The sequence below is a fragment of the Xenopus laevis genome, chromosome 3L (assembly GCF_017654675.1).
Source record: "Xenopus laevis strain J_2021 chromosome 3L, Xenopus_laevis_v10.1, whole genome shotgun sequence".
NCBI classification, from domain to species: Eukaryota; Metazoa; Chordata; class Amphibia; order Anura; family Pipidae; genus Xenopus; species Xenopus laevis.
In genome coordinates, this window is record NC_054375.1 from 115,791,399 (window position 1) to 115,816,050 (window position 24,652).

The window sequence follows — 24,652 nt, forward strand, 5'->3', positions numbered from 1 at the left end:
AGAACAGACTTGTTTATAATGATTGTAACACTGAAGGTATATTACTGATGGAAAGACCTTTCATTGAACTTTATCGTTCCCTTTTAAAGTTGAAAGTGTTTGTGTAGTCAGTGTTCAGCAGCTCATCATGACAGATACGCCATTACTTTGTAGGCCAACTGACATATATGTGCTAATTCCAAACAATATACGTAGTGTTTTGGCACAGGCGTTGGAGAAATGTAACAGATCTATGTGACGGACTGTAACACACTCATTGCAGACAAGAAGATTCCACCCATTTGTACTAAATTCCTGGAAGATGCGTATGTGTCTCCTTGATTCCGTATTCTCAAAGCATTCCGAAAGTGAAAGTGTGCGTTGTAATGGTTTTATTGGTTAATAACACTAGATAAAATATGGATTAACATATACTGGTACTGGCTCCATTATCTGGAAACCCATTATCCAGAAAGCTCTGAATTACAGGAAGTTTGCCTTACACAGACAAAGAATCCAAACAATCCAGATTCTTAATAATTATTTTCTCTTTCTCTATAATAATAATAAAACAGTACTTAAGCCATAATTAATCCTTATTGGAAGCAAAAAGCAGCCTATTGGGTTTATTTAATGTTTTAATTATTTTTTAGTAGACTTAAGGTATGAAGATCCAAATCATAGAAAGATCCTGGGTCCCAAGTATTCTGGATAACAGGTTCTATACCTGTACAAAGAATATCATTGAGGACAGGCTGACAGGCTTTCCATGTCACACCCTATTTTTGCTATATGTTGGGTTAACAAGAGGTGCAAATTTTACTACTGGTCTAATAACTCATGGTTTATTACAATACCCTATACTGGTATGGGATCTATTATCTGGAATGCTTGGGACCTGGGGTATTCCAGACAAAGGATTTTTCAGTAATTTGGATCTCCATACCTTAATGGGGGAATGTAATAAAAGTCGGTAATGGAAAGGGTATGTGCAATGCGAAACATTATGCCTTTGCGCAAATTTAATATAGTTTTTGCCAACCTGGAAACGGTTTAGCCAATTTTATAGTTTGCACCAATGCGCAGTGAATTCTTACTGTTACTGTAAAAGTTATGTTTGCGCCAGAAGATTACGACACCTTCAACAACTTAAACTTAAAATTGCTCAATTAAAATTCGCAATGCAATAACATTGCGAATATTACATTGCGAGATGTGAATTTTTATTCTTTTTGGTGCAAATTGTTTTTCTCTTTCTCGATTTTTATTACATTCCCCCAACCATCTACTACAAAATGTATCTTTAGATAATTTAAACATTAACTAGGATTGTTTTTCCACCAATATGGATTCATGCAGCTTAGTTAGTATTAAGTACAGTAGACTGTTTGATTATTACATAGAGAAATTAAAATAAATAAAATGGAGTCTATGGAAGATGGCCTTCTTGTAATTAGAAACTTTCTGGATAATGGGTTGCAGGATCCCATACATGTATACCGTACCAATGACAGATTTAATACAGTCTAGCAAAAGCTTTCAAAGCTCTATTACTTGTTAAGCTAGGAATGGCATTTTATCCATCCAAGAACCAAATGTATTAGTTTTCACTATGTTTATTTGGATGTATCCAACTTTAAAATGGGCGGGGATAAATCAACCTTTAGGCAAATGGATATCTTACAAGCAATTCTTTTTCCCAGAATTCCATCTGCAGAACAAAGGCTTAAAACACATTTAAGAATTCTAATTTGTGGCACAGATCATTGATGGCTAAATTTGTTTGATTAGTGGTAAGACCCCCAGAGTGTTCCATGACACCTGGCCTTTAGCCTTCTATTTTCCTATGGTCATTAAACTGCTTAATGATGTCTAATATCCTTATATTTTACAATAGCAGGCACATATATTTCATGTTATACATATATACATACATATACTGTATATAATGTTTTATATATATATATATATATATATATATATATATATATATATATATATATATATATATTATAAGGAAATATATTTGGGAATAGATGACTCTATATAACATTTAAAACAAGCATCCAGTTTATTCTGTTTTTGTCTCCCTTTTTATGTAGAATAAACAATATTTAGCATTTAAGCATTACTTTTCCCATTTGACATAAAAATGTCTTAAATGTAATTTTTTTTTTACTTTCTGTTTGTTGCCTTATCACTGAATATAGCTTGTCACTTTTCTGCATTTGTTTTTCAAAGGAATGTTACATGATTACTAAAGGAATATTACAGGAGAACCATAATAGTCTAATATCATTTTAAAGTGTTTATATCTGAGTAGGTGTCAACACAGCTAATGTGCTCCGGCAACGTTCTTAGCATGGTAAAATTAGTTTCCTGAAAGGTAGATCCAGAGTCTAGAGTTTATTTTTTGGTAAATTACATCAAATACAGTCATATAATGGGTTCTCTATCCATCATTTTCCTAAATTAAACATGCGTACTAAATTGAACATTATGTTGTCACTTGATCCAAAAGGACGTTATTTTACTTGAGACATGAAACGCAAATGAAATGAAAAACAAATGTTGTACTTTGATGTGTTGGCAGTTCCACTGCACCAGATAATATTTGGGTTTCTAAAATACATCATGGATAATACAGTATGTTCCTAGTTGTGCAGCCTTGGATGCTGAGCTTCCTTATTTTCATAATATATGAGAGGAGCTGACAAACTGCCAATTTCCTATACCCCCCTTAATGGTTATTTTGCTTCCCCCTAGTACAGTACACTGGAGGGCTCATTTAGTAAAACGGGTGAATCATTGCGCCAGTTAGTGAATGATTAGCTGAGTTTATGTTATTACTAACACATCAGCACCCTGTCAGTGCTTATTCCATGAGCTTAATGAGGACACACTTGTGGGAAAACCTACTAAAGATATTACAGTACGTGTTGTAAAATTGAGTGAAGTCCAGAGATTTTTGCACCAATACCACTTCTTCACACTTTTATTAAAGAGAGAAGGGAACAACTGCATATAAATATTTTTCTGCGTTTCATACTCAAACTCTTCTCCCTAGATTGTAAGCTCTATGGAGCAGGGACCTCCATCCTCTTGCCTCTTTGACACTAAGCTCTTAATCTTAACTGTAACTGTACTTTGTATTCATATTTGTATTTATTTGTATTTATTATTGTAACGACTCTGTTTATTCTATAAATCAAAATATACATACATACATGCTGTGGAGCTGTTATGTTAATTTGAATAGGTCAGGATGGAGTGTTGTAACTTTGCCTGTATGGACCTTTGCCCTGGTTTGGGCTAGAATCAGCATAAGCCAGTGAAGGAGTTCTGTCTTAAAAGGCACTAAGTTAGCCCAGGAGCAGTAACCCATAGCAACCAATCAGCAGGTAGGAATTTACTGGTCACCTGTTTAAAAGCAAACATGTTATTGGTTGCTATGGATTATTGCTACTGGGTAAACTTAGTGCATTTTATTACGTATGGGTTAAGGGAGCTAGAATGCTCACAACGCACATTCTATCCCATAATGTCTACAATTGGAATTCTGTAGCACATTTTTCTGAGGCTCATGGAGTCTTGCTTCTTGTGTTGCTGGTGGTGTTATTACTGAGGTTACACATGGAGTAATTTGCCTGGGCATTCACTGTTTGTATACTTTTCAGGGAAAAATACAGAAGATGCTGGAGACCTTCTGGCTGTAGTTACCCACAAGGTCTGTTAAATCCTCTGCCCTGTCTGTGTCTGTGGAGCAAACCAAAGACTCTATGGGAAAAGCTGATGACAGAAGATTTTCCCTTTGGCATATAGACTGTAACTGGCAGCAATCCCAGCCCACGGAGGAAAAGGAAAAATCAGCTGCTTGAATTAATCAAGGCATTCTGTTCTAGCACAGTGCAGAGGAGCAGCATTTTCTAAGACTGAACTATATGACATGCTTTGTGCTGGGCATATAACCCCTTTCCACTTATTACACAGCTGTTACACTTCTTTTGGAGTTTACGAGCAATCAAAAGTTTAAATAAACAACTGAAATGAGCGTTTCTTCATTATGAAGCTATTTGAGGCATACATATATATATTATTAAAGTAGACCTGTCACCTACAAAGTTGTATAATGAATGTCCTTTGCAAATTAAACATGGAACACAAATTATTTGTTTCATTAAACTATCCATACCTGTTATAAATGTGTTTAAATATCTGAGCTGTCAATCAAATATTATCTGCCCCACCTCTATGCCTGAGGCAGAGAGGTGGGGCAGTCAATTACTTTCACTTTCCATTCAGCAATTCTTACATTTCACTACTCTCTTCACATTGTCCCTTCCCTCCTCAGGCTCAATAATTGTGTAGGGCACTGTGCATGGACATTAGGCCCCCCATTCTGGTGCATACACAAGATTTTGGGGTGATACACAATTTGTCTTAATAACAGTGTCTACAAAATGGCTACTGCCAGCTTGCTGTGATTGTGTAATGTAAAGACTGAAGGTAACAAAATTTAAATAATAAATATAGTGTAAGTAAAGTTTATTTTGCACAACTAACATGATAGCAAATTATTTATAATTATTTCTTAGAGTGACAGGTCCCTTTTAATCATGTGCAACATTTGGTTACTAAAGCATGGGCCTTGTTTGTGGATATACAGTTCCTTGAGAAAGGTCACACTGTTGTAGCTGCAACGTTAGAATTTACATTAAATTTATTTAATAAATAAATACCGTATATACTCGAGTATAAGCCGAGTTTTTCAGCATCCAAAATGTGCTGAAAAAGTCTACCTCGGCTTATACTCGGGTCAGCGAGCAGTAGCTGAGATTACAGTCACTTTTAATCATTCCTATACCAACAGTTCACTGGGGGAGAGACTGCAATATCACACAGCGCCCTCTGTTGGTTATATGAAAGAATAACAGTGCGCCCTCTGTTGGTTATATGTAAGAATAACAGTGACTGCAAAATCACACAGCACCATCTGTTGGTTATATGAAAGAATAACAGTGCGCCCTCTGTTGGTTATATGAAAGAATAACAGTGACTGCAATAACACACAGCACCCTCTGTTGGTTATATGAAAGAATAATAGTGACTGCAATATCACACAGCGCCATCTGTTGGTTATATGAAAGAATAACAGTGCGCCCTCTGTTGGTTATATGAAAGAATAACAGTGACTGCAATATCACACAGCGCCCTCTGTTGGTTATATGAAAGAATAACAGTGACTGCAATATCACACAGCGCCCTCTGTTGGTTATATGAAGGATTAACAGTGATGGCAATATCACACAGCACCCTCTGTTGGTTAAACAAAAGATTAACAGTGATGGCAGTATCACACAGCGCCCTCTGCACATGGTAGTGGGACAGTGGGACAATGCACACAGTAATCCATTTGGCAATTCTCTGTCACCATCAACTTTGCAAAGAAGTCCGGTTGATCGCTGGGGGGGTCGCTTTGGCGGAATGTGCGCTGCTGGGAGACAGGGCTGTAGTTGTGTCTAGGCTTATACTAGAGTCAATAAGTTTTCCCAGTTTTCGTAGGTAAAATTAGGTAACTCGGCTTATACTCGGGTCGGTTTATACTCAAGTATATACGGTTGCGATTAAATAAATATCTTCAATCATTTGTCAATCCTTACTGGGACCTGGGTTTTTACGGATAAGGGGTCTTTCTGTAATTTGATTTCCATGCCATAAGTCTACTAAAAAAAATTTGAGCATTAATTAAATAGGATTCATTATCTTAGCTGTGATCAAGTACAAGGTACTGTTTTATTATTACAGAGAAAAAGAAAATCACAAAAAATTTCACAAAACCTCAATATACTATGAGCTAACATCTCTAATCTGAGATAATATATACAGGTTAGTTTAGATCTGATGTGACCTAATAGTTATACTGCAATTTGATTGGATAACTTGTATGATTTAAAGCATAATTCATTTGTGATAAAATGATGTCGTTATAGGAACATAAACTAGCACAACAGGGTATCTGCGAGTGGGACCTGCGTGGTTATTAATGTGGTGCAATGTTTTGAGGGTCATGTCCCTATAGATGTTCAGAAAGGTGCCACTCCTCCAGACCAAACACTGTTTTAAAGAGTAGAAGAGGCTTGGGTGTGCTGGGGAAATTTCTTTATCCATAAAATGATGACCATAGTCTATTTTTTTAGACAAATAAGCATAGAAATAATTTTCTGCAATACATTCACACTTAGGGAATAACACAGCAAAAAATGTCTCTGGAACTTCAGAAAGAAAAGCCTTTAAAGCTTTTAAAAAATATATGATCTACAAGGCAGGGACCTCATTCCCATGGTCGGACTGGGTGCCCTGCCAACCCTAGCCCGCTCCCTACTCCAAGCTAGGCACTACTCCTTCACCCCCAATTCTGGATGCAGGTGCACACGCAGAGGGAGGCATAGGCATAGGCACTGTTCCTTCCTATTAGCATATACTCTTTAATTAATAATATTAATTAATAATACAGACACTTCCCTAATAATCACCAAATATAAAGATATAACAAACATGTTCATATGATGAGATTTCTAATGAATGGCTTCAGACTCTGTAAGTGTCATGACATTTACTAAATGAAGAATTGCAGATCACAATGCACGGAAGAGCTAGATATTGCTAACACATTTTAACACAATGGGATATTTGCTGATTAGAAGCCCAACAAATTGTAGAGAGTGACCTATGCTGTGAATCAATATTTTGCTGTGTCAAGAGCCGTGCAATTAATCCTTCTAAACAATTCATTTACTGTGCAATTATTCTACAGGTATTCTAGGGCTGAAAAATGTACAGGTTTGGATAAATGTGTTTTCCTGCAGAGAGAACTGCTTATTATTCCTAATTGTTTGTACTGTATGCCAAACCCTTAATTTGGAATAAAACAGAAATGACTTCTACACCAGAATCTGTATGTCATGTCTCTTTTAGTGTGTATTAGGGCTGTGTGACAAGAGTCCATTCAAGAATTTATTCCTCCTGTAGTTAGTAGGCTTTGAAATTATGGGTTGTAATAAGATTTACCCCAGGAGGTGTCATGCAATCTAAATTGTACATACAAAGTACAATATGCCCTAATACACATTTAATAGAAATGACTGCACCATAAACTGCTTTGGCCATTGTGTTATACATTTCTGGGGACACTTACCTTTTAATTCTAGGGCCACTGAGCTATAATCTACTAGAGCAGTCAGAGAAATGGGTGGAAGGTATAAAAGAGCAGGGGTAACAAAGAGAGAGATTAGAAAGAAGATACATAATATTGCAGAATAATTTAATTTAGAAGTAAGAAGCTGTTAATTATATAAAAAGATAATTATATAAAAAGCAAGTGTGTAGAAATTTTAAACAATGGGAAATATTTGCATGTGTGTTACTGTAGGTTGAAATCATAAAGCATAAGGAGATTCCAAAAATCTAGATGGGATAAGGTGAGAGCACAATGCTTTTCACTTTGGTTTCACAGAGTAAAAAGTGCGTTTCCTTATAGAATGAAGAAAGAAGGATTTAGAAACAGTGCTTATGGGGAATAAGAAAAAGATAGGAATCAAAGTAACCTTAGGGGAATGTGCTGTGTCCCATGGTTAAATCTGTGTACTGGTTGGTATTATGCATTGAGCCAAACTTAGTGGAAATATTTTTTTTTAATGAAAATAAAAGAGATAAATGGTATTGAGAGGGATTCCCTTAACATCTGTGTCAGAGCCCAAAAGGCCGATATGACCAGTATTGATTGTTGATTTAAAAGTTATCAGAAACCTTATATTCTTAAGGACTGGTTTACATATGTGGCATTGCTGAGGTCAAAAATAGGTTTTATTATTCTAAATGTTAATTCAGTTTAAATCACAAGCCTAAATAAAAACCACAAAGCATAATGCTGGCTAATATGAAATAACTATTACTATCTTGGATAAACACTGGTGAACTGCAGTTGCCATTTATTGGTTGGCACTTATACGTGCTTATATAAAACCAACTGACCACTTAATCAGTAGCTGTATGTGTTTTAAAGGCAATAACCCTATTTACCCTCAAAGCATGAATGTCACATTTGCAGACCTCCAGCTGCTGTAAACTATTAATAATGGCAGTATCCTGAGCCAGCCAAGAGTTCAGACTGCAAACTGACATTTATTACTTTCCAAAATCCAAGAAAGTGTTGTTCACAGCAAAGCCATAATTAGCTGACTAATGTCCTTTGCCTTGTATTACTTGTATTTATGTCAATCATTTTTTTTTTGCAAAATTTATACTTTTTTGTTTCCAACTTATTAAAAATAGTGACTGTGAGAATCACCTTGCTTTGAATTGCTACTGATAAACTTGAGAGCAGCAGGCTGAGTGGAATGGATGAAGAAATTATAGGATTCAAGGCATACACTGAAGGTAATTTAGTTTAAATCTAAACCACCATAATCTGACTTGTGGTCTTGTTATGAGCTAAGGGAGCTTGACAAGAGGACCTAGTACAGTGTGAATTGGGGTTAGCATTGTCAGAACTAATAAATTATATTTGATGGAGTGGACGCAATTGTGGTAGGTTCAGTGTAATTGTGTCAAGAGAATCAGCCCATTGCATAAATGATGAAAAAACAGTGCATTGTGGGAGAAAAGCATGGTGATTATGATCAAAATGTAGGTTAATAATGACTAAAGTATGTTGCAAATTGACATCGAAAGCTTCAGAATTTTAAAAATATTTTTATCATATAATTTTATCATATATTGGTAAATTATTCACTCATGTGAAAGTATAAAGAGTGCCAAATGAACCAAAAATGTAGCAGAAAAAGAAAGGAATTTTAATTTTTGTGTTTACCATCTTACCCAGGCATAACATTTTATTTCATATTGGTGAAAATATAGTTCACAGAAGGCTAAGTAATTGCAATATTTTGGGTTGTCTCACCCAACTACAAATTTTTTCTAAAGTGTAAATGAAGACCAGAAGAATAATGGGGCTTATTATTTATCTAAATACTCTCAATACATCCTGCAGCATAAGATCTTATATGGGAAATAATGTTATAGCCACTACAACAACTGCTGGACCACAAGGTTCCTTTTTAAACCAAAGTTGATTGATTCCATAATAGCTGGTGAACTGCCTGTTCACTAATGTTCAGTGTTCTACTGCTACTATCAAGATAAACAAAAGTAAATTTCAGACCTCATCAGAAGCCTCCACTTGGACAATCTTGGTCTATCGACTACCTGAGTCAGTCTCAACCACGTACATCCTGATATCACCAAGTTCTGCTTTGATATATAAAGAGCTATCATTCTGCAGAGTATTAATGATTAGGATAGACCTCAGAAAGCAAAACATTCGCATCTCTTTACTTTGGATATGGAAAAAACATAGGTATCTAATTATTAAAGACAGTAAAGGCATAAAATACTCTTACAATCAAATAGTCCTATATGTGGAAGCAGAGCATTTTATCCATTGATTATACTGGGGCAGAAATGTTTGCATATGCTTTTCTAGAGCTAGACAAAGTGTTAACAAATATAGATCCTTTCACTTTATGTGAAAAAAATGATCTAGCTAAAAGACTTAAAGGACAAGGAAAGTCTAAAATAGGATAAGGCTAGAAATGCTGTATTTTGTATACTAAACATAAGCATGAACTTACTGCACCACAAGCCTAATCAAACAACTGATTTATGCTTTCAAAGTTGGCCACAGGGGGCTGTCATCTTGTAACTTTGTTAAACATCTTTGCCTGACCCTGACCCTGACCCTGCACATGCTCAGTGTAGTCTGGGCTGCTTAGGGATCTTCATAAACAAAGCTCCTTGAATTCTGCATGGCTGGTAAGTAAGGTGGGGGCTCCCCCTGCTGTTCATAAGTATGATTGTTTCCCTGCTCAGCAGTTAGGGACCATCTGACAATTCCTATCCATAGCAGTAAATGAAGGGAGACTTTCACTGCATACCGTAAGGTTTCTTATAAAAACGGTTCACATTTTTTAATTAAAGTATATTGGAGAAAGGTTTCTTTTTCATTAAAGAAAGTAAAAATGGGATTTTATTTTTTTGCCTTTCCTTGTCCTTTAAGGGGTACTTTACAACCTTAAAGGCAGTGTGTAAAGTACAATAAATGGGCCTTGTATTCATGAATTGCAGGCAGGGTGAGGCATGTAGGCATCCCCACCTCTAGCTCTTGCACTTCTTTCCAGGGATAAGTCAATGACCCTCCAGTTTCTACAGCATATATCGTTTTCTACCCATTTTTGGGTATAGCAAAAGTTGTACTCTGTTAAGGTTCAGATTAGCAATACAAACAAAGAGTGACAGAAATTACATTTCTTAATCACACCCATAATACTTTCTATACAAACCAATATGGCATGCCACACTTGTTGCATATAGCACAGACGTTGGCAGTTCCCAGACATGCAGGGTAAATCAGCATGCAAGTTAGGAAGCTAGTCCCTGCAGGCTGAATAAGACCCCATTCATAACTTATAAATAAGGCTCAAAGACACCTAATGTACTGCAGTCATACGGCACATGCTGACACCTTCCCTCATTGTAAGAGTAATTGACTTTAAAAACTACTGGGCAAATCTAGTTGACTAAAACAAATTTACCACTAATAGATATATCATGACCTAGATGAATGGAAACCTTTATAGAGACACTCTGCTCAAATATTTTCATGGTTTGAAGACAAACAGGGTCCACAACTTATTGGAACATCTCCTCTAGATTAGGACTTTGTTTCAAGTCTCATTATGTATGCAGATAGCAAGACAATGTTTCATATAGCTATGGAGTGGCTGCAGAGAATTCTGCCCAAGTTAATGAGAAAAAGAAATGATGTATAATTAAACTTCAAGTCATTTCAGAAGAATTATGAAATCCAAAGGAAGGTTAAATATGGCACAAAATATAGAGGAACCCCTATGCTGAGACAAGCCAGAGCTCAAATGCTCTTCCAGTATTGATAACTGACATATGCATTCACTGTGGTGTAAATGCTCTAAACCAAACTTACAGTTTTGCACAAGGACGAGAAGACCAGAATTTCAGTTGGACCCCCCCACTAAATTTTAAGGTTTTTAAATAAAAAAAAATGAATTTCCTTTTAGAGGCATGTTGTGTAAAAGGTAGACTCTGTAGGAACACCAACTACTTTTAGTCAGTATTAATTTTAACCAGTTAAAAAAAAATTGTGTATAGTCTTATTTAGATTTTTCTTTTTACAAATTATTGTAAGGAATTCGTCTTATAAGAGACAAAATGCATACAGATGTCATTATAGTATTCACATTTCCTTGTTACACCTTTGGCTGTAAGGTCTTTTGTGGATACTCAGTATTGGGAACAATTATAATTGTATTGCCATGTATAGAATAATAAAACATGCCAGGCTGGGGAGCTCCTCTGATAACAAATATTTGAAATGAAATATTCCTTCAACTAAATAGTTTATATCCACTTTGCTCAAATATATTCTTCCAGACTCTGGCAATGCAGACATTCCTACATTTTCTATTCTGATTTAATTTGAGACTAAGCAAAAATACAGAGGCTTCTCTATAAAAGTTTTCCTTCTGCTCCTCTGCCAAAATGCCACATACAGCTTTCTGGCTATTCACTATTGTATTTGTGTGTGTGCAATCTTTACAGCGGTATAGCTTCAAAGATTTCATTGCAACTTTGTTCTCTGATATAAATCATAGTGGGGCATAGAGCTTACTCCCCATCATATGTTTATATAGGGGCACATTTACTAAGGGTCGAAGTGAATTTTCAAAGTTAAAAACTTTGAATTTCAAAAATTTTTTGGGTACTTCAACCATCGAATAGGCCTAAATTCAACTTCGACTAGAAGTGAAAATACTTCGACTATTCGACCATTCGTTAATCGACACCTTGCCACCTTAAACCTACCGAATTGAAGTGAAATCAAATTGTTCAAATTGTTCAATTCGAAGTACGATCATAGTACGATCGTACGTTCGGAATACGATCGTATGATGTTAAAAATACTTTGACTTTGACTTCGGATGTCGAAGTAACCTATTCGATGGTCGAATTTCCAAGTTTTTTGCACTTCGAAATTTGACCCTTCATAAATCTGCCCCTTAGTGTTTATTCTTTTCTGGGGTCTTCTATATACAGTACATATATTTGGCCTTTGACGTTCTCTGCTTTCATTAACTGAGACATAGGGAGGAATTCACAAAAGTGTTGGTAAGTACACAGTTGTTAAAGTTTCAACAAAATTGTAAAAATGGTGGCATAAAATTCACTCTGCAGAACCACAGCGAGTTCAGTATTGTTTTATTTTTTCACAACATGTTTCAGATATACATATTCTTCATCAGGTGCCAAGCACCCGATGACCAAGCACCCGATGACCAAGCACCTGATGATCAAGCACCTGATGACCAAGCACCCGATGACCAAGCACCTGATGATCAAGCACCTGATGACCAAGCACCCGATGACCAAGCACCCGATGACCAAGCACCCGATGACCAAGCACCTGATGATCAAGCACCTGATGACCAAGCACCTGATGACCAAGCACCTGATGATCAAGCACCTGATGACCAAGCACCCAATGACCAAGCACCTGATGAAGGATATGTATATCCAAAACATGTTGTGAAAAAATGAAACAATACTGAGCTCGCTGTGGTTCTCTAGAGTGAATTGTATGCTGATCTTGGAAGTTTGGTGGCTTGGACGGTGCCACTGTTCTGTTGAGAGGAACCCTGTTACATATTGGAGTGTGGGACCACCAAAATTTAAAACTACTTGTATAAATGTAAGGACAACAAAATCACAGAAAATATCTTTTAATTTTATGGATTTGTTGCAATACCGCTTAAAAAGTCTTAAGCCAAATTAACCTATCAACATTTTCCCCTGACATTTCCATTATGGCAGAGACATTTTGGTGGAAAAAATGTCTGTAAAAATGTTGAGTAAGACCAATTTTCAAAAAGGTTGCACACCCACTTTTTAAAATTGTCGGTGTGGTGGAAAATTGACAGAAAACTTGTCTTTGAATATGTCGACGCAAAATTTTTTATACAACATATTTACTAGATTTACTTTTACCAGCAATTTTACGAATCCTCCCCCATTAGGCTTTTTTCTTCCTACAAACCATATAAATAGGAACAACTGAGGTGAATATGAGGTCTGTTTAAGACAGGGAATGTAATAGCCCCCCAATTGACTGTGAAGATTCTGATTCAGAACTGTAAACTTCATCATGTACAACAATACATCGACTTTGATATTCAAAGTATTTTAATTCGATGGGCCAATTTCAAAGTATTTTTTTTTTTAATAATGAAACAAGTTATAGTCTTATTTCATTATTTACAAAAATATTTTGAGGGGCATATGATATTTGGAAATGTCATTTCAATTAGAGATGCCACCATTTTTAATGAGTTAATTTTCTTAGACTGTAATAGATGCATGGCTAAAAGAGGGAAAATTCAAAGTAGAAGGGGAACTCCGCTTCCAAATCAAAATTTGATAAAGAGGCCCACATAACACAGAAACCTAATATACCCATCACAGTTACCTGTTTCTTCAAAAAGTATGAATAAATGATATTTTATATGCTGGAATCCAACTGTTTAACAGTTCTTTTCTTTCTGCATCATTTGAAATCCTGGCAGGGAAGGAGGGACTAAACACTGACAAATTGTAACAACTTCTCTACAGCTTACAGACAGCAGGAACTACATAACCCACAATGCATTGCACTGTAAGGTTCCTTTCCTTATTGCAATGATGTGTGCAGGGAATTGTGGGGTTTGGAGGATGCAGGCTGAGGACAGCTGTCTGTTAAAACAAAGTAACAGTAGTCAGCCAGCTCAGCAAAGTAGTCAGAGAGATCAGCAGGAGAGCAGGGGCTAGGCTTAGGGAACCATTACAAATCATGAAAAGTCTGCATATTTTTTTAATGATGTATATTGTGAAGTTGCTTGAAATTATGTTTACTTTTCAAAAAGTTTAAGTTATGTTTTTGTGGAGTTCCCCTTTATGTACAGCCTACTATGTACGGGACATCTGTTCCTACTGTAGACTTCTGCATATAGATGATCCATTTTCTAAGTGGGTGTTTTATTAACATTCAACCATAAGGATTGGGTACGTTGCTTTAAAACAACAAAACCATGTTCTTTATCATAATTGCATTTTATCTTTCAATATAGTGCATTGATCGAATATTAATAAACTTGTCCCTAGCTGATATTGGGTATTCAGTCAATAAATATTTAGCAAATAATTCCTGGACCACTCCTTTAGTGGTCAAAGAAAGTGAATATTTGATGACATATTGTACTGTATCCAATGTTTCACTGATCAAGGTCCTAATAAGGACTGAAATGTTGGATGCTATACAATTTATATATAAACAAATACCTTCTTTGATCTTTAAACGATTGCTGGCTCAAAAATTAATTTATATTACAAATAAATATATCTATGTATATGTATTTAGAATAAAAACATTAATACAAAAAATACATGAAAAATATATACATGGGTAAAAGTAACGAAATAGTGCATGATCTTGCTACCCAAGTAAGGAATAGAATGTTGAGGCAGCTCTTTTTTGAACGATTGTCTAATTGTTAGTTAGTTGTGAAGCAGTCAGGATCAGGAGGTCTATGTTGATATCTTCAGCGATGTGTTAGTGATGGTCTGCCCCACACCTGCCCACCTCTCTCAGCTCCAAGCTTTGCACTGGTAGCTTGCTTTGCAGCAGATAATGCTTCAGGTAACATTGACAATAGATAGTGATGGGCGAATAAATTCGGCAGACATGAATTTGCAGTGAATTTCCTTTCGCTTCTCCACGAGCAAATGAATTTGCGAAACTGCAGAGACAATTTGCTGGCAAAAAATCCACTGCACCAAAAATAAATTGACCAGTGTCAAAATTGTTGCGTGCATAAAAATTGTCGCACATCAAAATTATTCGGACACCTATTGACTTTAATGCATTTGGCCCAAATAGTCATGCATGTAAAAATTGTCGCTCGTGTCCAAATTGACACGCGTCAAAATTATTTTGACACCCATTGACATCAATGCGTATCGTGAAATTTTTAGCCATTTCACGGTAAAAAACAGTATTTGCAACTCATTTTCATTTTTTATTTGTGTTTTTTGAGTTATTTAGCTTTTTTTTCACCAGTTCAGTTCAGCGACCTGGCTGCTAAGGTACAAATTACCCTAGCAAGAGACTGGAATATGAATAAGAAAGGACCCAAATAGAAAGATCAGTAATACAAAATAGCACTAAAAATAAATGTGTAGCCCTACAGAGCATTTGTTTTTTAGATGCGGTTAGTGACCCCCATTTCAATTTTGGGAAGAGTCAGAAGAAGAAGGCAAATAACTGAAAACTACAAAGGTCAATTGAAAATCTGCTTAGAATTAGCAATTTTATAACATTCTAAAAGTTAACTTAAAGGTGAACCATCCATTTAAGTGGTTGTTCTCCCCTTAAACTATATTAATAGAAAAAGTTAGTAGTAGTCAACTTGAAGGGATGTGCGTGGTGCTGTCATATTACTGAATACTGTATGCAAAGACACCAAAGATTGCACACTGATCTTTATATAAAGTCACACATCTCCACAATCCCTTTATTTAAATGTGATAAGGATATATATATATATATATATATATATACACCCACACACAAATATTTTTAAACAACAAAAGTTGGACACTAAAACAATTATGTAATTGCAGAATAATGTATAAATTATCTTAGACATACTCAATCAGTCTGGTCATGTCCCAGATCTTCTCAAATTCTGCCAAGTCTACCCAACTAGGAAGCTGATCCCTTATGCAGAATTCTGGGCCCCCTGACAGGAGTTATGTCTAGCCTTCCCCCAAATATCAGTCCTGGCTGAGTTCATCGCTTATTTGAATATCTAAAATAAATAAATAAATACATAAATTTTATAAATATATATATATATATATATATATATATTACACATGATCTTGGTTAAAAATAAGTAAATACCTACAAGAAGATTGATCGGCACACCAGCTTGTGTATATAGTGTTGTTCCATTTCCAGTCACTGTGCTGTCCAACATTTCGGCCCTCGGTAAGACCTTTATGAAGGATTCCAATGTTTTGGCCCTCACTAGGACCTTTACCAAGAACAAAGGTCCTAGTGAGGACTAAAATGTTGGAATACAAAGTGATTGGAAATAAAACAACACTGTATACACAAGACTGTGTGCCGATCTATATATATATCTTTTGCACTTCAGTAGATTTTTGGACTGTCCAGAGATATATATATATATATATATATATATATATATATATATATATATATATATATATATATATATATATGTTGTTGCACTGTGCCATTTACAACTGTACCACTTTGCTATATGTAAAGATGTAACGAATGGCTGACATAAAGTATCAAACTACCCATTGAATAATGTGTGCTATGCCCGGTCAAGTGAAAAAGTGTCCTATGTTATCATCACTATTTTACTTTGAGCTATCTTATGTCACATTCTGTGATATATAAGTAGAAAGTATTGCAGGTTTCAACAACATCAGCAGGGCTGTTTGTTGCCTATCTCAGCTGTAGACAAGCAAGGCTGCATCAAATGCAAATCATTTGCAATGCAAACAAACGTCCTTCGCTCATATTTAATATACATTTTGCCAACCTGTAGCACTTCAACCTCTAGTAGGTGGATTGTGCACTGAAAAAGATAACTGCATCTTTAAGCAGTTGTTAAAGAATAGGCTATGGTCTTTTACAATGTGCCTTGTAATAAGCTGTTTAATGAAAAATATCACATTGCATTTTTCATTTTTAGTTTTCATGAATATTTATCCTAGGTGCAACTTTTATTTAATTTCACCATTAATGTTGGACCTATGTTTTCCAATGATTGACCAATTAAATTCCCATTGATTATGAATATGGGGAGGCACATTTATCAAGGTTCGAATTCATGTGAGTTTTTTAACTATTAATTCCAATTAATCCGCACATACTTTTTCAGCCCAGAGTATGATTAGTTGCAAGTCATTAAGCCTGGTCACAGGGGCTCCACCAAAGTAGACAAATTTCTTTCCATAGACAGCACTCCAGTTTAAATAAAACCGTCCTTTAATGTTTAACTCACATGAATTAGATTTTATTTGAAATTCAATTGGGGGGTTATTTATTAAAAAAATTGAATATCCAAAACTCAGACAAATTTTACTGACTCTAATCAAATTTGATTTGAATTCAACAAAACTGGAATGTCAGGAAGGCTACAAACATCTCCAAATTGGTCACTGGATCTATCCCATTGACATACATCAATTCGGCAGGTTTTCGTTGGCAAATATTCGAATTCGAATTCTTAAGGGCCCAGAGTATGATAAATCTTGAAAAATGAATTTGAATCTTCTAAAACAACTTGATTCGAGTTTGAATAATTCCCTAGTCAAATTTTACAGTTTTGACCAAAAATTCTAATTCGAATTTTCAATTCGACCCATAATAAATCTGCCCCTATGTATGTTATACTGTGTTGAGTGAAGTAGATCAGTCAGTAAATTATATGTTAGGGTTACCAGCAATAACGAAGAATACTAAACAGATATGAAAAATACATAAAGCTTCCATATTAAAAACATTAAATTGTCTTATGATAATAGCATATCAGAGTAAAAAATATATAGTAGACCGATATTAGTATGCACATTCAAGCACATTCACCAATAAAACCTGAGCTGAGACCTGTTTGGTCTAGTTTGGTGTTTGTGTGTATTTAATGACCGATTAGAAAAGAACAACAGTATTGGGTCAGTAAATATTTTTTGAGCCTGAGAAACTGGGGACAAAGTGCCAAAGTACCAGAAAACAAATATTGTGTTTCTCATATTCCAGACATTGGCTGAGTACTAGTGGAAAAGTATAGGAAGGTCTGAACTGAGCATGCCCAGTAGGAGTGTGGATGTACTGTATCCATTTTAACTGCAGGAAAGGAAATAAAAACAAAATTAGAAATTTGTGGGCACATTACCCTATGTTTAGTCATAATCAGGCCTGTTTATTTTCCCTCTTTGGCCACACTGTGGGTGCAGTACCAACACTCTTAGAAAAAAATAGAGCAGAAACTGGCACTAAATGAAAGTAGTTATTTAATGAAACTCAAATATTATTTTTATATGACAAAAATACTCTATAGATTCAGGTATATTCAACCTCCAAGCCATTGCCGCACACTGTATAACTCCTCCTAGCTGTCAGGGCACATTGGCAGTTGTAGTTCAGTGACAATTGAATGGCCACATGTTTGGCATGGCTGATCTGGAAAACATGCTGATCCCATACAAATCAGTTTGAAATATATTTTAACTTGGTATTTGTTTCATGAGTATTGGCCATAAACCTTCTGAAGCCAGAATTTTGTGCACACACTATAGAAATGCCATATACAGAGCAACTTCGGTTGGCTCTTCCTTGCTCCACTTCAGATCAGTCAGCATAATAAATCAAAATGTTTTCTATATAACCAAGAGTGGATGTGCACCATGCTTATATTCTAGCCTAAAATACATACATTCATAACATGGAAAAACTCTCTTTTCAGCAGGACTGTGGGGCTATTGAAAGTAGAGACTCAAACATTCTGTCTCTCATTCATACACAGTGAGTCTGTTCTGTTTCTCACAAGCAGTTTAGTGATTGCTTAAAAGTAAACTTGTAAGGTTTCCGTTGTCCCATTGAACATTTTCCCCCCTTCATTTATAACGGTCACATTTCTGCTTTAATTTTTCTGTCTATCTTTCTCGCTCCCTCTCGCTTGCCCTTTCTTAGATTTAAACAAACTTTACTTTTCTTGGCTACCCTATGAGCCCTTAGTAGCGGAGAGCTGGCACACTCTATGTGGTCCAAGGCTCTAGATGAACAGTGCTTTTGTTGATGGTGAGAAGCTAGCCATCAGACACACAGAGCTTGGTTGTTAAGCAAGGAGGAGGATGGGGGAGGAGGTGTAGGGAGTGGGCTGGCGTCATCTTGTGGGAGAAAAAAAAAAAACAACAAATTTTGTTCCTACACACAAACCGTCACAGTCAAGTGGGAGAGAGCTAAAATCAAATGAAGACATTCGAAGCATTGTGCTTCCCCAGGTTAACGGTTTGTGGACAGGAAGGAAAAGTCATCACTCCTAAATGCCATTGATTGTAAATTTTGCAGAACCCCTTTATTTATTATTGTCTCTTCACTTGGTTGGTTTTCTGTTCTGGTAAGTTCATGGTGAATTCTTTGATGTCGTATTTATATCTACAAGTTAACTTAGAACACTGAGAGCTTCCATAAACCATGTTCTTCGCAATGGTAGAAAGGCTCTTAAGCATCTTAGCCAGTGGACACCTTATCCATTTATATATTTCTCTGATGAAATATTCAAGGGAATGACAAAATTAATGTATCATAATCAAAACAATATTTTAAACCAAAATGGCCAAATCCATAATGTATTTGAAATAAAAGTCTGCTTTTCAGAATAGTCACAAATGTTCCCCCTAATTTGTCAGTTCCCTCAGCCATATGTGATGGCATCAGTCATCAAATTGGTGCCCATTCTTAATGCAGTATTGGAACGGTCACCATGTTGGGTTTCTCAGCTCTACCCTTGACAGCACACATGCAGAGACACTGGGCATGCAATATGACTTTTGTGCATGCCCAAGGGTCTCAGTTGGGTGGCTGCCAGGTTGGCTGAATATGAACCATCCCACAATTCATCTTGCAGCCTGTTCCTGTAGCCCACCATTCAACTGTTCAGATTAAAACCTTGTGAATTTATTGTGTCCTTTATCAGCACAACATAAACAGGTATTCCCAGATAAAAGCACTTTCTTGCAAAACTATGTTTCCCATCATTCTCTCATCATTCGCTATTGGCTGACTAATAATAGCACAAGCAACTGCTGATTTAATATCCTTTGACATTCAGCAACAGATCTGACTGATTTGTTATAGCAGAAGCTTTGTTTAAAAATTGTGTTCAATAAAGCTTCTTTAAAACTGCAAGAAAATTATAATAGACAGTGCCATGTTACTGGTATCAGACACATCCTCTTCCCTATTATATCTGGGATATCTGAATAAATCAGGTTACCTATACTGGAATGGGATCTCTTATCTGAAAACCTGATATCCAGAAAGCTCCGAATTCCATCTCCCATAGAGTCAATTTTAACCAAATCCTTCTTATTTGGTGGCAAGGCTATCCTACTGGCTTTATGTTAATGTGTAGATGTTTATTAGTTGGCTTAAGGTATGGTGATCCAAAAACAGGAAAAACCCCTTATCCAGAAAACCCACAGGTCCCAAGCATTCCGAATAATAGATCTTATACCTGTGGTACATTAGTGTGTTTGATAAGGGATCTGTTATATTTAGGTTTTTAAAGAAAATACAAGGCAATAACAGATGTTTCAAATTTGCACCAAACTAAGTTTTTTTTTTAAACTACAACTTAAATGAATAAAATAGAATTAATAATTAAGATAGAAAAAAAAGTTATATTTTCTATTTTTTATCTAATAATATAATTATTGGAATAGATAAACAGCTGTGGAAAACCACTGCTGGAAATATACCATTTTTGGAATCAGTACCCTTTTTTATTACTGTATTTCCATATCATCGTAAAATAAACTCACTTCTTTATTTTCCATATTACATTCCCTGCTTTGGCTTGGATGTGTACTTAAGACCACTGTTCAGCCTAGTTGGAATCCTGCATTTACAGGAAACCTTAAATAGCGGTTCAGAAAGGGGAAAAAATTGGAAACTTTGACAGACAGTCCTGTTTTAAGTATGTTACCAGTCTACATCACCTCTTCATCCCCTCCCACTTCTGCCAGAGCTTGTTTCAGTCCAGCCAATGATATTTAGTTCATATAGGAACCGTTTCTTTTCCGTATCCCACCCTTATTTACGTTATTCTGGGAGCAAAATAAGGGAAATTGCTACCATCCGTTTGTTGTTGCTCAGATATCAATCATGCCCTTTCATGGTATTTTAAGTCTATATCATGCTTACATTACCTGAACAAACCACCCTTTAAACTACCTACTAAATGGTTCATTTATAATGATGGGTTGGTTGTTACTACATAAAGGCAAATTGCCCATGACTCTTTAGCAGAGTAGCTGCACAACATCTGCACTGTTCCAAGGAAACTGCACTACTGTGGGTTGTCTCAGTGCCTGAATAATGCTGGGCCTTATGGGATGTAACAAATGCTTTTGGTGTAAGTGTTCCAGAGGCTATAGTGTAGATACACTGAAATCTATGCATAATAAAGATTTCCTATTCATTTCTCAAACAGATTAATAATTAGGTAAGAATAACGTGATTTACTTATTTATAACCACTACCCAAAAGTGTGATGTTTGTAATGTGGACATTAAATATGGACATCCACAGGGTGCTCCGTAAAGGGAATGGGGTGCGGTTGTGGATACCGCCTCCAGCAAATGGCACAAAATCATGCGGAGTGGGGCTATAGCCAGAAATTGTATGTCTGTCACATCTATTGCACATCCCCAGTGGTCATGTTGGTTTGTCACAAATTCTTTGTATGGGAGAGTTTAAAATGTAACTGGAGTTTAGTGTGTATATTACAGGTATGGGACCTGTTATCTAGAATGCTCGGGACCTGAGGTTTTCTGGATAATGGATCTTTCTATAATTTCATACCTTAAGTCTACTAAAAAATCATGTAAACTTTAAATAAACCCAATAGGCTGGCTTTGTTTCCATTAAGGATTCATTATATCTTAGTGTGGATCAAGAACAAGGTACTGCGCTTTATTTTTATAGAGAAAAAGGAAATCATTTTTCGAAATTTGGATAATTTGGGAGTCTATGGGAGAAGGCCTTTCCGTAATGCTGATCTTTCTGGATTACGGGTTTCTGGATAACGGGTCCCATACCTGTAATATAAAACAATGTCTGCAATGTGTTAGCAGCACCCTTGATTTTACAGTCATCTACCAAGTTTAGCAAAATAATCTTCAATGAAAGTAAAAATTCACAAAAAAATCACCCTTTTCTTTTTCTGTTGCTCCATTTTCATTTATCAGTTTTCCACGGAGCCGTTAAGACATAGGGACTAATTAACTAATAGTTGGCAGATTTGCAGTTGGGTAGGAACCCATGTCAACCAATCATATTTTTGCTTTCTTCTTGCAGAACAATGCCAATGACTGGTTGGTTGCTATGGGATTCTGCCCTGGTTCCAGTTTTTCCATGGTTAGTAAATAAGCCTGATTGAGATAAATGAATGCTACAAGGACTGGTACAGTGTGTCAGTCCAGCAGGACTGCATTTAGTAGCTCATTCACTCTGTGCATCTTATAGCTCATCCTAGCAAACGTCATTCAAACAGTTGCTGCTAAAGTTCTGGGAACCAAGCAACCTCCATTCATAAATGTATGCATATCTTAGGGTATCTGACATAAAAATATATAGTGCAAATATATATTTCAGATGCTTGGATAAAGTTATGAATGTAAAAAGAGACACTTAGCTAACTAATCTGTGTAACAAGATGAAAGTTCTGACCCATAAGAAATAAAATACAGATGTTACCTTTAACAATTCAGTGCAGAATTTCAATTATCTATGTCCCATACACCTAGCAGAAAAGTGAAATGTAAGTTTTTTTTTCTTCTTTTCTTGTTTCTTTGAAGGGAATATTCTTGGCACTCTTGGCTTCTTCACAGCTTCCAGATGTTTTCCAGCCTTCCACCCCTCAGCAGAAAGCAAAATCCCCCTTGTAGTTACTGTGTCAGGCAGTCAGCAGCAGCAGCAGCAGAAGCAGCAGCAGGGCTGTAGTGTATTGTGTGAGGGAAAGAATTTTTTTTTCACAATCAGACCAAGTTAAACAGGCACTGACTTCCAGACTCCTCCTGTCAAATTTTTTCCCTCCTGGAAATTCCTGCTGATTACTAAGTGCTGGACCCTCCTGCAAAGGTAAGCAGAAGTCCAGGGGTAACAGACTGGTGGCAAAGTGATGGAGAAGAAATGGGAGGGCTTTGGGACACAAGGGGCAAGTTCCAACCTCCTGGAGTGTCTCATCACTAGGAAAGGGGATATAAAACCTTCCTTAGTCTTGCAAATTCACTAAGAACTGTATGCAAGAGAAGCAATAAGATACAAGAACATTGCTCAGCTTCGTAAAGGCTCGAGGCCTATACAGTACATGCCTCACTATAAATGGTAGAAGAGAACGTGGGATCTATTGTGTAAACTATTCAAATAACAAAAGTTAACTTTGTAAAAGCTTTAGGAAACACATTAATTCTTGTATGTACAGGGAATCAAAGTACAAGAACTCAAAAGCCCCAAAAGTTATTTGCTGAATATACATACAGTAGAAACACTGCCCTGAAATATATGTGATAAAGTAAAAATTGACTCAACTGTTATGTAGCCCCTTGCAAAGATACATTTGCAGGCTGGGGGTACAGGGGTGTTTCAATTTTTTCCATATAAGATACTAGATACATATGTTCAAAACCCTTTAAACATTGAGATATGAAAAATAAACAGTTTTTAACATATGTATCTAATAGTCACAGGCAGTCTCCGAAAAACCAGGGGGGGGGGAGGCAGTGGTAAGATTGAGATATGAAAAATAAATAGTATCCAATTGTTAATACTGCCTCCCCCCAGCTTTTAGGAGACTGCCTAGATGGCTCCTGCTGTAATGCTGATCTATTATACAAATTCTGGAATCATTTGTTGGCTGGAAGAAGAGATCTGGAACCGGGAGTACTAAAATGGAAGGGTCTTTTTGTTGGAACAAGCAACTGTGGTTTATGCAAAGTACTTGTACAACATAGAATATTTCCAAAATAAACCATACAACCCCTCAATTTGTATCTTGCAAATGTTTTGCAAACTCAGTACAAGTGATACCAATGTTTTTGGAAATGAGGTTAGTAAGTTTGCCAGGAGATTACTGTAATAAATGTCTTTCTAATGTGGGCTTATATTAATGCTGTCCCAAGGAGCAATAGCAGTAACTGCCCCCCACTCCTTCTTGTCATTATAGAAAGAGGCCTGGGAAAGCTCCTTGACTGTAGTGCCAGCATCAAGTTCCCAACCTTTTTAGATGACTGGATGCTGCAAGCAGAGAGGTGCATTTTGCACACCACAATTCCAGAGTGTCATTAGCCCTTAAATCCCCTTTGTTCAATTAAAAGCATGTCATTGTTCTGTGAGCCAATCACATGAGCTCAAAAGAGAAACCTTAAATATAGTATATCCATATACACTTACAGTTATTGCAATACCTACTTACAGTTATTGCATTTTTTATTGATGGAATTTGTTATCCAGAATGCTCTGGGTCTGGGATTTTCTAGATAAGGGGTCTTATCCGTAATTATTTTTTTTTTTATTATTATTTAATTAATTCTAGTAACACATCATTAAAATATTCAGTAAACACAATAGGCTTGTTTTTACTCCAGTATGTAATGTTAGGATTAAATACAAGGTACTGTTTTATCATTTTTAAAATTAAAACTATTTGATTAACTTGCAGTCAATGGG

At 36.1% G+C, this 24,652-nt stretch overlaps 1 protein-coding gene across 2 annotated transcripts in view; it reads right to left on the minus strand.

The window, feature by feature from the left end:
- The window catches only part of acan.L (aggrecan L homeolog), a 64,308-nt gene extending 41,230 nt beyond the window's left edge, over positions 1-23,078 (minus strand). For both annotated transcript variants that reach the window (XM_041586851.1, XM_041586849.1), the window contains exon 1: positions 22,682-23,078. The gene's annotated coding sequence lies outside the window, so the exon portion shown is untranslated. The remainder of the gene's footprint in view (positions 1-22,681) is intronic.
- Between the last annotated feature and the right edge of the window lie 1,574 nt (positions 23,079-24,652).